The sequence below is a fragment of the Ranitomeya imitator genome, chromosome 1, assembly GCF_032444005.1.
Source record: "Ranitomeya imitator isolate aRanImi1 chromosome 1, aRanImi1.pri, whole genome shotgun sequence".
In the NCBI taxonomy this organism is placed as follows: domain Eukaryota; kingdom Metazoa; phylum Chordata; class Amphibia; order Anura; family Dendrobatidae; genus Ranitomeya; species Ranitomeya imitator.
Window position 1 is genome coordinate 329,168,530 of NC_091282.1, and position 13,070 is coordinate 329,181,599.

At 44.1% G+C, this 13,070-nt stretch overlaps 1 protein-coding gene across 1 annotated transcript in view; it reads right to left on the reverse strand.

Moving 5' to 3' along the window:
- Nucleotides 1–13,070, reverse strand: part of MYO18B (myosin XVIIIB) — a 1,113,366-nt gene that overhangs the window by 106,300 nt on the left and 993,996 nt on the right. The window lies entirely within an intron of this gene.

Sequence of the window (13,070 nt, forward strand, 5' to 3'; positions counted from 1 at the left end):
GTCTAGGATCAACGTAGGCACGTTCCCCGGCTATTGTTATTTGTGTGTTCAGGTTTAGGGTCGCGGTCAGCTCAGGTTCCATCACCCTAGAGCTTGTTGGTGCTTGTCCTTTTGTGATTCCCTGCCATTGGAATCATGACAGTATAGCCGGCCAAAATGTTTGGGCTCAAGTAGGAGGAAAAGTAGTCTGAGGAAGTTTTTTTTTTTTTTTTTTCTCTCCTCTGAGGTTGCTGCCTAGCCTTAATTGCAGCCAGGCTGATTTTTTTTTTTTTTCCTCCTCTTAATCCTTGAATGGCTCTGACCTTAGCTGTTTATCATGGACGTCCAGAGTTTAGCTTCCAGCTTGAATAATCTTGCTGCTAAGGTTCAAAATATACAAGATTTTGTTGTACATGCTCCTATGTCTGAACCTAGAATTCCTATTCCAGAGTTCTTTGCTGGAGATAGATCTAGTTTTCTGAATTTTAGGAACAATTGCAAGCTGTTCCTTTCTTTGAAATCTCGCTCTTCTGGAGACCCTGCTCAGCAGGTTAAGATTATTATATCTTTCCTGCGGGGTGACCCTCAAAATTGGGCATTTGCATTGGCACCAGGGGATCCTGCGTTGCTTAATGTGGATGCATTTTTTCTGGCATTGGGTTTGCTCTATCAGGAACCTAACCAGGAGATTCAGGCTGAAAAAGCTTTATTAGCTCTCTCTCAGGGGCAAGATGAAGCAGAAATATATTGTCAAAAATTTCAGAAATGGTCAGTGCTTACTCAGTGGAATGAGTGCGCCCTGGCTGCAAAGTTCAGAGATGGCCTTTCTGAGGCCATTAAAGATGTTATGGTGGGGTTCCCTGCGCCTACGGGTCTGAATGAGTCTATGACTATGGCTATTCAGATTGATCGGCGTTTACGGGAGCGCAAACCTGTGCACCATTTGGCGGTGTCTTCTGAACAGGCACTTGAGACAATGCAATGTGATAGAGTTCAGTCTAGAAGTGAACGGCAAAACTATAGGCGGAAAAATGGGTTGTGCTTTTATTGTGGTGATTCAGCTCATGTTATATCAGCATGCTCTAAACGCACAAAAAAGGTTGATAAGTCTGTTGCCATTAGTACGTTACAGTCTAAGTTCATTCTGTCTGTGACTCTGATTTGCTCATTATCATCCATTTCCGTTGATGCCTATGTAGATTCAGGCGCTGCCCTGAGTCTTATGGATTGGTCATTTGCCAAGCGATGTGGGTTTAGACTTGAGCCTCTGGAAGTCCCTATTCCTTTGAAGGGAATTGACTCTACACCTTTAGCTATGAATAAACCTCAGTACTGGACACAAGTGACCATGCGTATGACTCCCGTTCATCAGGAGGTGATTCGCTTCCTGGTATTGTATAATTTACATGATGTTCTAGTACTTGGTCTGCCATGGTTACAAACTCATAATCCAGTCCTTGACTGGAAAACAATGTCTGTGTTAAGCTGGGGATGTCAGGGGGTTCATGATGATGCACCTCCGATTTCTATCGCTTCATCTACTCTTTCTGAGGTTCCTGTATTTTTGTCTGATTATCGGGATGTTTTTGAGGAGCCTAAGCTCAGTTCGCTTCCTCCTCACAGGGATTGCGATTGTGCTATAGATTTAATTCCTGGTAGTAAATTTCCTAAAGGTCGTTTGTTCAATCTGTCAGTGCCAGAGCATACTGCTATGCGGGATTATGTTAAGGAGTCCTTGGAAAAGGGACATATCCGTCCATCTTCGTCCCCTTTGGGAGCAGGTTTTTTTTTCGTGGCCAAAAAAGATGGGTCCTTGAGGCCTTGTATAGATTATCGTCTTTTGAATAAGATTACCGTAAAATATCAGTATCCTTTGCCTTTGTTGACTGATTTGTTTGCTCGCATTAAGGGGGCTAAATGGTTCACTAAGATTGATCTTCGGGGTGCGTATAATCTTATACGAATAAAGCAAGGTGATGAGTGGAAAACCGCATTTAATACGCCTGAGGGCCATTTTGAGTATTTGGTAATGCCTTTCGGACTTTCTAATGCTCCTTCAGTCTTCCAGTCCTTTATGCACGATATTTTCCGTCAATATCTGGATAAATTTATGATTGTGTATTTGGATGATATTTTGTTTTTTTCTGATGACTGGGAGTCTCATGTTCAGCAGGTCAGGAAGGTGTTTCAGGTCCTGCGGGCTAATTCCTTGTTTGTAAAGGGCTCAAAGTGTCTCTTTGGAGTCCAGAAGATTTCTTTCTTGGGGTATATTTTTTCCCCTTCTACTATTGAGATAGATCCCGTCAAGGTTCGGGCTATTTGTGACTGGACGCAGCCTGCATCTCTTAAGAGTCTGCAGAAGTTCTTGGGCTTTGCTAATTTCTATTGTCGTTTTATAACTAATTTTTCTAGTGTTGTTAAGCCTTTGACGGATTTGACTAAGAAGGGTGCTGATGTTGCTGATTGGTCTCCTGCGGCTGTGGAGGCCTTTCAGGAACTTAAACGCCAGTTTTCTTCTGCTCCTGTGTTGCGTCAGCCTGATGTTTCGCTTCCTTTCCAAGTTGAGGTTGATGCTTCCGAGACTGGAGCGGGGGCGGTTTTGTCACAGAGAAGCTCCGATTGCTCGGTGATGAAGCCATGTGCATTCTTTTCTAGAAAATTTTCGCCCGCTGAGCGGAATTATGATGTGGGTAATCGGGAACTTTTGGCCATGAAGTGGGCATTTGAGGAGTGGCGTCATTGGCTGGAGGGTGCTAGACATTGTGTGGTGGTCTTGACTGATCACAAAAATCTGATTTACCTTGAGTCTGCCAGGCGTCTGAATCCTAGACAGGCTCGTTGGTCACTGTTTTTCTCTCGTTTCAATTTTGTGGTTTCATACCTGCCAGGTTCAAAGAATGTGAAGGCGGATGCTCTTTCTAGGAGTTTTGTGCCTGACTCCCCTGGAAATTCTGAGCCCACTGGTATCCTTAGGGATGGGGTGATTTTGTCGGCCGTCTTCCCAGACTTGCGACGTGCTTTGCAGGAGTTTCAGGTGGGTAAACCTGATCGTTGTCCGCCTGAGAGACTGTTTGTTCCGGATAGTTGGACCAGTAGAGTCATCTCCGAGGTCCATTCTTCTGCGTTGGCAGGTCATCCTGGAATATTTGGTACTAGAGACTTGGTGGCCAGGTCTTTTTGGTGGCCTTCCTTGTCGAGGGATGTGCGTTCTTTTGTGCAGTCTTGTGAGGTTTGTGCTCGGGCTAAGCCTTGCTGTTCTCGAGCCAGTAGATTGTTGTCACCTTTGCCTATCCCGAAGAGGCCTTGGACGCACATTTCCATGGACTTTATTTCGGATCTCCCTGTCTCTCAAAAAATGTCTGTCATCTGGGTTGTGTGTGACCGCTTTTCTAAAATGGTTCATCTTGTACCCTTGCCTAAGTTGCCTTCCTCCTCTGAGTTGGTCCCTCTGTTTTTCCAGAACGTGGTTCGTTTGCATGGGATTCCGGAGAACATTGTTTCTGACAGGGGATCCCAGTTTGTGTCTAGATTTTGGCGGACGTTCTGTGCTAAGATGGGCATTGATTTGTCCTTTTCGTCTGCATTCCATCCTCAGACAAATGGCCAGACGGAGCGAACTAATCAGACCTTGGAAACTTATTTGAGGTGTTTTGTTTCTGCTGATCAGGATGACTGGGTTACCTTTTTGCCGCTGGCCGAGTTTGCCCTTAATAATCGGGCTAGTTCTGCTACCTTGGTTTCTCCTTTCTTTTGTAATTCGGGGTTTCATCCTCGTTTTTCCTCTGGTCAGGTGGAGCCTTCTGATTATCCTGGAGTGGACATGGTGGTGGATGGGTTGCATCGGATTTGGAGTCATGTGGTGGACAATTTGAAGTTGTCCCAGGAGAAGGCTCAGCAGTTTGCTAATCGCCGTCGCCGCGTGGGTCCTCGACTTCGTGTTGGGGACTTGGTGTGGTTGTCTTCTCGTTTTGTTCCTATGAAGGTCTCTTCTCCTAAGTTCAAGCCTCGGTTCATCGGTCCTTATAGGATCTTGGAAATTCTTAACCCTGTGTCGTTTCGTTTGGATCTCCCGGCATCGTTTGCTATTCATAATGTGTTCCATCGGTCGTTGTTGCGGAGGTATGAGGTACCTGTTGTTCCTTCGCTTGAGCCTCCTGCTCCGGTGCTGGTGGAGGGAGAATTGGAGTATGTTGTGGAGAAGATCTTGGATTCTCGTGTTTCCAGACGGAAACTCCAATATTTGGTCAAGTGGAAGGGTTATGGTCAGGAGGATAATTCTTGGGTGGTTGCCTCTGATGTTCATGCTGATGATTTGGTCCGCGCTTTTCATAGGGCTCATCCTGGTCGCCCTGGTGGTTCTCGTGAGAGTTCGGTGACCCCTCCTCAAGGGGGGGGGTACTGTTGTGAGTTCTGTTTTTGGACTCCCTCTGGTGGTTACTGATGGTACTGGGTGATTTGTGTTCTGCTGTCTCTGGTGTCCACCTGTTCTATTAGGATTTGGGAGTTTCCTATTTAACCGGGCTTTCTTGTCATTTCCCCTCCGGCTATCAAGGTTATCAGAGTGTTTTGTTACCTCAGCTTCTGGCTTCAGTAATCTTCAGGACAAGCTAAGTTTTGATTTTCTTGTTCCACGTTTTGCTTTATTTTTGTCTTGTCCAGCTTGCATATAATTGTCTCTTTGCTGCTGGTTGCTTTAGTGGGCTGTAATTGCTCCTCATGTTCCATGAGTTGGAACATGAGTTCAAGTAATTACAGGATGGTTTTTTGAAGGGTTTTTTGCTGACCACGCAGTTTACTTTTGTATCCTCTGCTATCTAGTTTTAGCAGGCCTCATTTTGCTGAATCTGTTTTCATACTGTGTATGTGCCTTCCTCTCATTTCACCGTCATTATATGTGGGGGGCTACTATTTCTGTGGGGTATTTCTCTGGAGGCAAGAGAGGTCTGTGTTTCTTCTAATAGGGGAAGTTAGATCTTCGGCTGGTGAGAGACGTCTAGGATCAACGTAGGCACGTTCCCCGGCTATTGTTATTTGTGTGTTCAGGTTTAGGGTCGCGGTCAGCTCAGGTTCCATCACCCTAGAGCTCGTTGGTGCTTGTCCTTTTGTGATTCCCTGCCATTGGAATCATGACAATGTTCGCGATGTTGTTCCGCTGGTGGTACCACACAAGAGGCTGTGTACGGCGCATACAGTGTGTGTGTGTGTGTGAGTGAGTGTGGTGTGTACAGCATATACAGCGTGTGTGTGTGTCTGTGCGTGGTGCGTACAGCATATACAGTGTGTGTGGTGCATACGGCGTATACTGTGTGTGTGTGTGTGTGTTTTGCCTTGCGCAGGTGTGTACTACGGAGGACATAGAATGAACTTCAATCCAATATTGCGGCCAGCATGCAGCCAGCAGGTAAGGAAAGGGTGAATCAAACACCAGAAAACTCCACCCATATGACAAAAAACTGGTCCCGCCAAATTCAGGTGAACGGTTCCCTTTAACTAGTTAACACTCACAGGTGGATCGTGATTCCACCCACAACTGGTAGGGGCACATGACAGCTTATCAGGTCAGCTATCATGTACCAAAAAAGGTGCGGGTTCATCGCAACACAGAGGTGGTTGTGAGCTATGATGGAAATAACACGTCAAAGGTCATTAAGGGATTAAACAGGTACTAGTGTTGGAATCTGTTTAATTTGTTACTATCTGCCATTTTCTTGTGGAGTTCCGGCTGCTGGTCTTTTTCCTCTGGTGCTGGGTTTGTCTTGGGTCAGGTGTTTGCTTCACTCTTTTTTAACCAGCACCTGCCTCCCAGTCCTTGCTGGACAACAGTGTTAATCTGCTTGAGCTCTAGCTTGGTGCTTTGCTTAGTGTTCTGTGTGTGTTATTTGTGCATTACTGGTACCTTTGGTTCTGCTAGCCTTAGTTTCTGTTTTCTATTAGTTTCTGCAGCCTTCTCTGTGTTTTCTACTAGGAGGTGACCCGTTTTTGTACCCAGTCATTAGTTCTTTTAGGGTACCCCTTCCCTTTAACTATAGGTCTTCGCTTGAGATTAACCTAGGATCGTCGGAGGGTCTATTCGCAAGGAATGGGTTGCCCACTCCATCGTAGGGTTTCAGCCTAGTCATAGTGCAGGGTCAGTTTTTCCCCTTCTACCTTAGTCCTGTGTTGCAGATCCATAACAGATTGTCTAGCCAGAAAGGAGTATAAAAAAAAAAAAAAAACTCCCGGATTTCTGCAACATGAACAGTGTTCAAGATCTTGCTCAGTGTCTGCAAGGGTTAATGTTGGAAGCTGCCAGCTTACAGCGGCACGTGAGTAATTGCCCTGGAATACGCTTTGAAGAACCTAAGGTGGGTTTGCCTGAATGATTCTCTGTTAAACGGCAGGAATTTTTTTCGTTTTAAAATGCATGTTTACTTTATTTTCGGCTTAGACCCAGGTCTTCAGGGGTTGAATTACAGCATGAGGGGATTATTATGTCATTATTGCAAGGTGAGCCCCAAGTTTGGGCATTTTCATTGCGTCCGGATGACACTAGTTTGATATCTGCAGAAACGTTTTTTTTGCTATGGGGGTGTTATATGATGATCCTGATCAGGTCACTACAGCCGAGGCAGAACTCAGGCGGCTGAAGCAGGGTTCTGGCGACGCTGAGAGATATTGTACCCAGTTCAGACGATGGTCTGCAGAGTCAGTTTTTAGCAGGTTTGAATGACAGAGTTAAAGATTTGCTCATTGCATATCCTGCACCTGCTATGCTTGAGGCTGCTATGCAATTAGCTATCCGGGTGGATAGAAGATTAAAAAGTAGACAGAATGAGGAGGTTTCAATTTTGCTGGAGAGCCCCGTTGACTGTGGGGAGCCGATGCAACTTGGGGCAATGTCCTCTCTTTCCCAGGAAAGGCAGAGAAAATTCTCAGAGGGGCTATGTCTTTATTGTGGTAAGGCTGACCATTTTATTAAGCAATGTGAAGGATGCATAGACAAGGAAAAGAGAAAAAAGATCAATCAGAATAACCCTTCCTTTCGTATTTCATTTTTATGGTCAGCAGGAGTTTTTTTTTCTGGTAGTTCTACCTGTTGTGGTCATTCGATTGATTTTCAAGTGATGGTGGACTGAGGTTCTGCACTTAATTTGATTGATCAACAATTTCTAGCCAAGTATAAGATTGATTCTGAACCTTTATCATGCCCTTTTCCTGTAGTGGTGATTGATAACACTTCTCTAGAGCATGGGTGTGTTTCTCGAAAGGTCATCGGGTTTCCACTCATTGTGAATATGGAACACCAGGAATCTTTAGATTTGTTTGTACTTGATAAATTGCCTTTTCCAGTTGTCCTGGGGTTATCCTGGTTAAAAATGCACAATCCTGTACTGGACTAGTTGTCAAGTTCGATAAGATCCTGGGGTCAGGAGTGTTATGGGAAATATTGTGATGTACACATTGCTGCTGTTGAGAAAAAAGAGCTACCTGAAGCTATTCAGAAATTCTGGAAAGTCTTTTCAGAAGTGGAGTCACAAGCTCTCCCTCCTCATAGAGATTACGATTACGCTGAGTTTGTCCCAGGTGCTACTCTACCTAAGAGTCATTTATTTAAGCTGACGATTCCCGAGAGGGAGCCCTTAAAGGAATACCTGCAGAGACTAGTCTTGCTGCAGGTCATATAAGACCCTCTAAGTCCCCTGTGGCAGTGGGGTTCTTTTTTGTCCAAAAAAAGATGGGGGTGTTAGGCCATGTCTGGATTTCAGGGAGATTAATAAGATCACTGTGCACAATCCTTACCCCTTGCTGCTAATTCTGGATTTGTTTCGCCAATTAGTTGGAGCCAAGTGGTTCTCTAAGATCAATCTCCGTGGGGCATATAATTTGCTGGGGGTTAACGAAGGTGATGAATGGAAGACAACCTTTAATACCCTGGAAGGTCATTTTGAGTGTCTAGTTATGCCTTAACGACATCCTAAGGCCGTTGATCGGTAGGAGTATGATTGTTTATTTGGATGATATTTTGATCTATTCGCCAGATCTGGAGTCGCATTGGCAGAGAGTTCGTGAGGTTCTGCAGATTCTAAGAGAAAACACACTCTTTGCTAAATTGGAGAAATGCGAGTTTGCGGTACAGAAAATTAGTTTTTTAGGGGACTTTGTGTTAGGGCTTGAGCTCCCGCCTCTGCACAGGGGGAATCTTGGGCCATCTCCACTGTGGTCTCCCATTCTTCTCCTGCCACAGTGGAACCTGCTCAGCGGAGATGTCGGTCCCATCATCTCGCTCAGTCTGACTCTGTGCAAAGGGTTATTGCTGCCTTTCCAGCTTCTGCCATTGTGGCCAGTACTGGGCAGCGGCAAGCAGACGTTTTTGGGACTAAGTACTAAATCTCCCCTTCTGAGCATGCCCAGGGTAAGATCTCTCGTTGGAGATCAAGGGTCACATGCTTAGACACTGCAGCAAATCCCATTGGTCCTCCAAGAAGGTCCTGAAGGTGCTCAACTTCTGTGGCAGTCTCCCATTCATCCTTCTGGGAAGGTCCTGTACTTGCTGCAGCTATAAAAGGTTTGCATGACCGCACGCTTATGCGCTAGTATCAAATCTAAGTTATGTGCTTTGCGCCAGTGTGGTTACGTGTATATGTTCTAAGGGACGCGGCTGAAATAAGCCCCTAGAATACCGGCTCCTCCGGTGAGGAGATTGTATGATTGCCTCTTTGATTGCGTAACCACAAACTGCTATCTGCTCGGCAGTTGCTGTGTACTCCTGTGAGTTAAACAGGACACAGTGCTTTCTTTAGGCGACTCTGTGAAGTAACAGAGTTCACTTCTACCACCATATAGGGCCGCCATTTGCCAGCAGCAGGTTCTCTCCTGCACGGTGGACCCCGGGCTGCAAACGCACCAAATAACATCTCACTATTTACTCGGTGCGTTCCGCCAGCCCTAACACTTTGTTTCCAGTGATGGTTTTGAGATGGACCCGGTAAAGGTTCAGGCGGTATTGGAGCGGCCTAGACCTGAATGCTTGAAGTCGATTCAGAGATTTTGGGGGTTTGCTAATTATTATAGAAAATTCATAAAGAATTTTTCTGTTATTGCAAAACCCCTTACTGATCTTACTAGGAAGGGTTCCAATACTGTCCAAATGGTCCCCTGAGGCTATTAAGGCATTTGAGCATCTCAAGGAAAGGTTTAGCTCTGCTCCTGTTTTGATCCAGACAGATGAGACTAAGCCCTTTCTGGTAGAGCTGGATGCCTCATCAGTAGGAGTGGGGGCTGTTCTATCCCAGGAGGGGGAGGATGGGGTGCATCCCTGAGCTTTCTTTTCTAAAAAAATTTCAGAGGCGGAGCTCAGCTATGATGTTGGGAACTGAGAATTGCTGGCTATTAAACTTGCGTTTGAGCATTGGTGACATTTTTTGGAGGGCGCTAGACATCCTATACAAGTCTTTACTGATCATAAGAACCTGATTTACCAGGATGCTGCTAAACATTTGAATGCCCGTCAAGCTTGGTGGGCATTGTTTGTTGCCCGGTTCCATTTCTCTGTGACATATATCCCTGGGACAAAAAAATGTTAAAGCTGATGCTTTGTCTCAAAGTTTCTCCCCAGCGGTTAATACTGAGAAGGAAGAATCTATTCTGCAGAGAGGGGTGGTCATGGCAGCATTGGGTTCTGAGTTGGAAAATAGCATTCTTAAAGCTCAGGATATGGCACCAACACTTCGTATGGGAAATTATTTGTGCCTGAAGCCCTGAGGAGAGGTTTGTTTATGGAATGTCATGAGTCTTGTTTGGCGGGTCATCCAGGGATTGTCGAAACAAGAAAGTTGATCAGTCGGAGTTTCTGGTGGCTGGGGTGACTAAGAGAAATTGTCAAGTGGGTGCGTCAGTGTACCATGTGAGCTAGGTCTAAGGCTTCTCATGCTTCGGTGCCAGGGTTGCTTTGCCCATTAGGGGTTCCTAGTTCTCCATGGACGCATCTTGCAATGGATTTTATCACCGACATGCCAGTCTCTGAGGGTTTTTCTGTTATCTGGGTCGTTGTGTACTTGTTTAGTAAGATGTGTCATCTGGTCCCATTCAATATATTACCCTGCGCTAAGACACTTGCCAGGGCATTTGTGAAAGAGATTGTCAGACTCCATGGTGTTCCCACCGACATTGTCTCCGATAGGGGACCACAGTTTGTGGCTCACTTTTGGCATGCCTTTTGTGACAGACTTAAGATTCATTTGTCATTTTCATTGGGCTATCATCCGCAGTCCCATGGATAGATCGAGAGGAATAACCAGGACATTAAGCAGTTTTTGAGATGTTTTGTAGTGGACAATCAGGAGATGTGGTCGGAATATTTACCATTAGCTGAGTTTGCTCTCAATAATCCTACGTCTTATTCGGCTGAGTGTTCTCCTTTCTTTTGTTGTACTGGAAAGAATCCATCTTTTGGTCCTTTTTCTAGGATTAAGGTGGCGGTGCCTGAGGAGGAGTGTTTTTCTGGAAATTTGGAAAGGGTTTGGACGAGTGTGCACCATAATCTTAAACAGGCTAATAGAAGGTCTAAGAAATGTTTTGACAAGAGTGGAAGGGAGGTGAGGTTTGTTGTTGGGGACATGGTTTGGTTGTCCTCTAGGAATCTGCGTTTGAAGATGCCTTCTAAAAAGTTGAGGACGAAGTTTGCAGGACCTTTCAAAGTGGTTCACATTGTTAATTCAGAAGCAGTGAGATTAGACATTCCTTTGTCCTGGAAAATTAATTCAGTTTTTCATGAATCTTTGCTGAAGAAGGTTGACATGCCAGATAAGGTGGCTATGCCGTCTGCTCCTCCAATTGATGAGCAATGCGAGTTTGAGATTTCACGCATTCTTGATTCCAGGTGGCATACAGGAGGGTTACAGTATTATGTGTCCTGGAAGAATTTTGGTCCGAGGACAATTTCTGGGTGAAAGCTGTAGATGTCTCAGCCTCAAGGTTAATTAAGGCTTTTCACAGGAGATTTCTGAATAAGGCCTGGCCTAGAGGATCCGGGGGATCCTCGTTAAAGGGGAGGTACTGTTAGAATCTGTTTAGTTTGCTACTATCCACCATTTTCTTGTGGAGTTATGGCTGCTGGTCTTTTTCCTCTGGTGCTGGGTTTGTCTTGGGTCTGGTGTTTGCTTCACTCTTTATTAACCAGCACCTGCCTCCCAGTCCTTGCTGGACAACAGTGTTAATCTGCTTGAGCTCTAGCTTGGTGCTTTGCTAAGTGTTCTGTGTGTGCTAATTGTGCATTACTGGTACCTTTGGTTCTGCTAGCCTTAGTTTCTGTTTTCTATTAGTTTCTGCAGCCTTCTCTGTGTTTTCTACTAGGAGGTGACCCGTTTTTGTACCCAGTCCTTAGTTCTTTTAGGGTACCCCTTCCCCTTATCTATAGGTCTTCACTTGAGATTAACCTCCATCGTAGGGTTTCAGCCTAGTCATAGTGCAGGGTCAGTTTTCCCCCTTCTACCTTAGTCCTGTGTTGCAGATCCATAACAACTAGAAATGAGCAATTTGATACAATGTGGACAGAATTGTGACAAATGTTGGGAAATTCACTCGACTCAGTGAATTTGAACAATTTACATTTCATTTCACACAATTCACTAACAATGCCTACCACCATTTTAGACAATGCAAATGATTGCATCAGGCAGAGACATAACCTCAGATGCAACTAGACACACTTCAGCAAGAAGTCTTTCACATATCACATCATATTCCTGTATAAAAGCTTAGGCAGGAATGCAGCAGCTATTTTGGAAGGACTCTTAATAGTGAGAGGACATCAGAGTTCACAATATTGGAATTGGAGAACAGAAAAGAAAATCATAAAATACTAAGTGAATTGTACAGACAGTTTGTAACAGCACACCGGTAAAGAATGGTTTGCATTTGTTTACCCACAGCCTTAATTGTTAAAGTCACTTTGACATTACTAAGGCTGTATTTGCTTTAAAGAACTTGAAAGGGGCTGAACATGGCCATAGGAGGCCATCATAGTTTTATACATACTGTATCTTTCAGGGAATTTGGAAGCTTTGCAATATTTGAGAATCAATCCTCCACAATTTTTTTTCTAAATATGGCATAGCTGGCTAAATTGAATTTCAAAAGATTTGCTTATATCTAGCAGAACTAGGTTAGCAGATCGCTAGAATACAGTAACAAGAGCTGTCAGAAGAAACTTATCAATGAAGCATCGTTATAAGTTATAACAGAACTATGACAGATGGTCATCAAATGGAAATACCCTAAGTCGTTCTTAAAAAATCACATACTCTCTACAGACTAAAATATCTGTCTTCGATGAATATCTCTGAACTTTCCTACAGTGTTTGGCTGTCCGTTTCCCACTGACATTGAAAATGTATCGGTAGTTTCAACTATTGTGACTGCCAATATGGGCTAAAATGTGCATGGCTTCATCTGTGAAAAAATTGTTCACCAGACTATGAATTGCTCAACATTTGTTCAACCATCAATCAATCTCTGCTATGCCAATGTAGACAAACTAAACTGTCTCAGCCAATGGACCAGACTACGGTAGGGGGTGCAAGTATAAGTTACTTATTTTTATGGGGTTTTGTCTCAAAATAAAAGTACTGTATATGTGAAGAATAAACAAAAAACTTTGATCTCTTTACCTCTAGCTTTATTCCACTATTCGACACTCATAAAATGTATTCCTACAAGTATGTATCTCATTGGAGTTAAAAGCCACATTTAGGTGCTTGCAAAATACTTGAAGCTGTGTATGTCATGTTGGTTCTGACTGATAGTAAAAAGGAAAAAAAAACTTGTAAAGTTTCAGTTTAGATACTTTTCTGTTCATGGCATCATCAGACATTTGTCAACAAAGTCTTAAAGTCTAAACAGGGAAATTGCATTTCAAGCCTCACAAATCATTTTCCCTGAGAAATAACTCTGAGCTTGCACATGACTTCTCTTGATTTCTTTGCAGAGGATGGCTATTTATGATGATTTCCTAACAATAAAAGTGTAGGGCCATCATGAATGCATCCAACACTGTTCACCTTTCACTGATCTTCAAGCACAGAGTCATTTTATGTGTAGCAAAGTCTTGGATA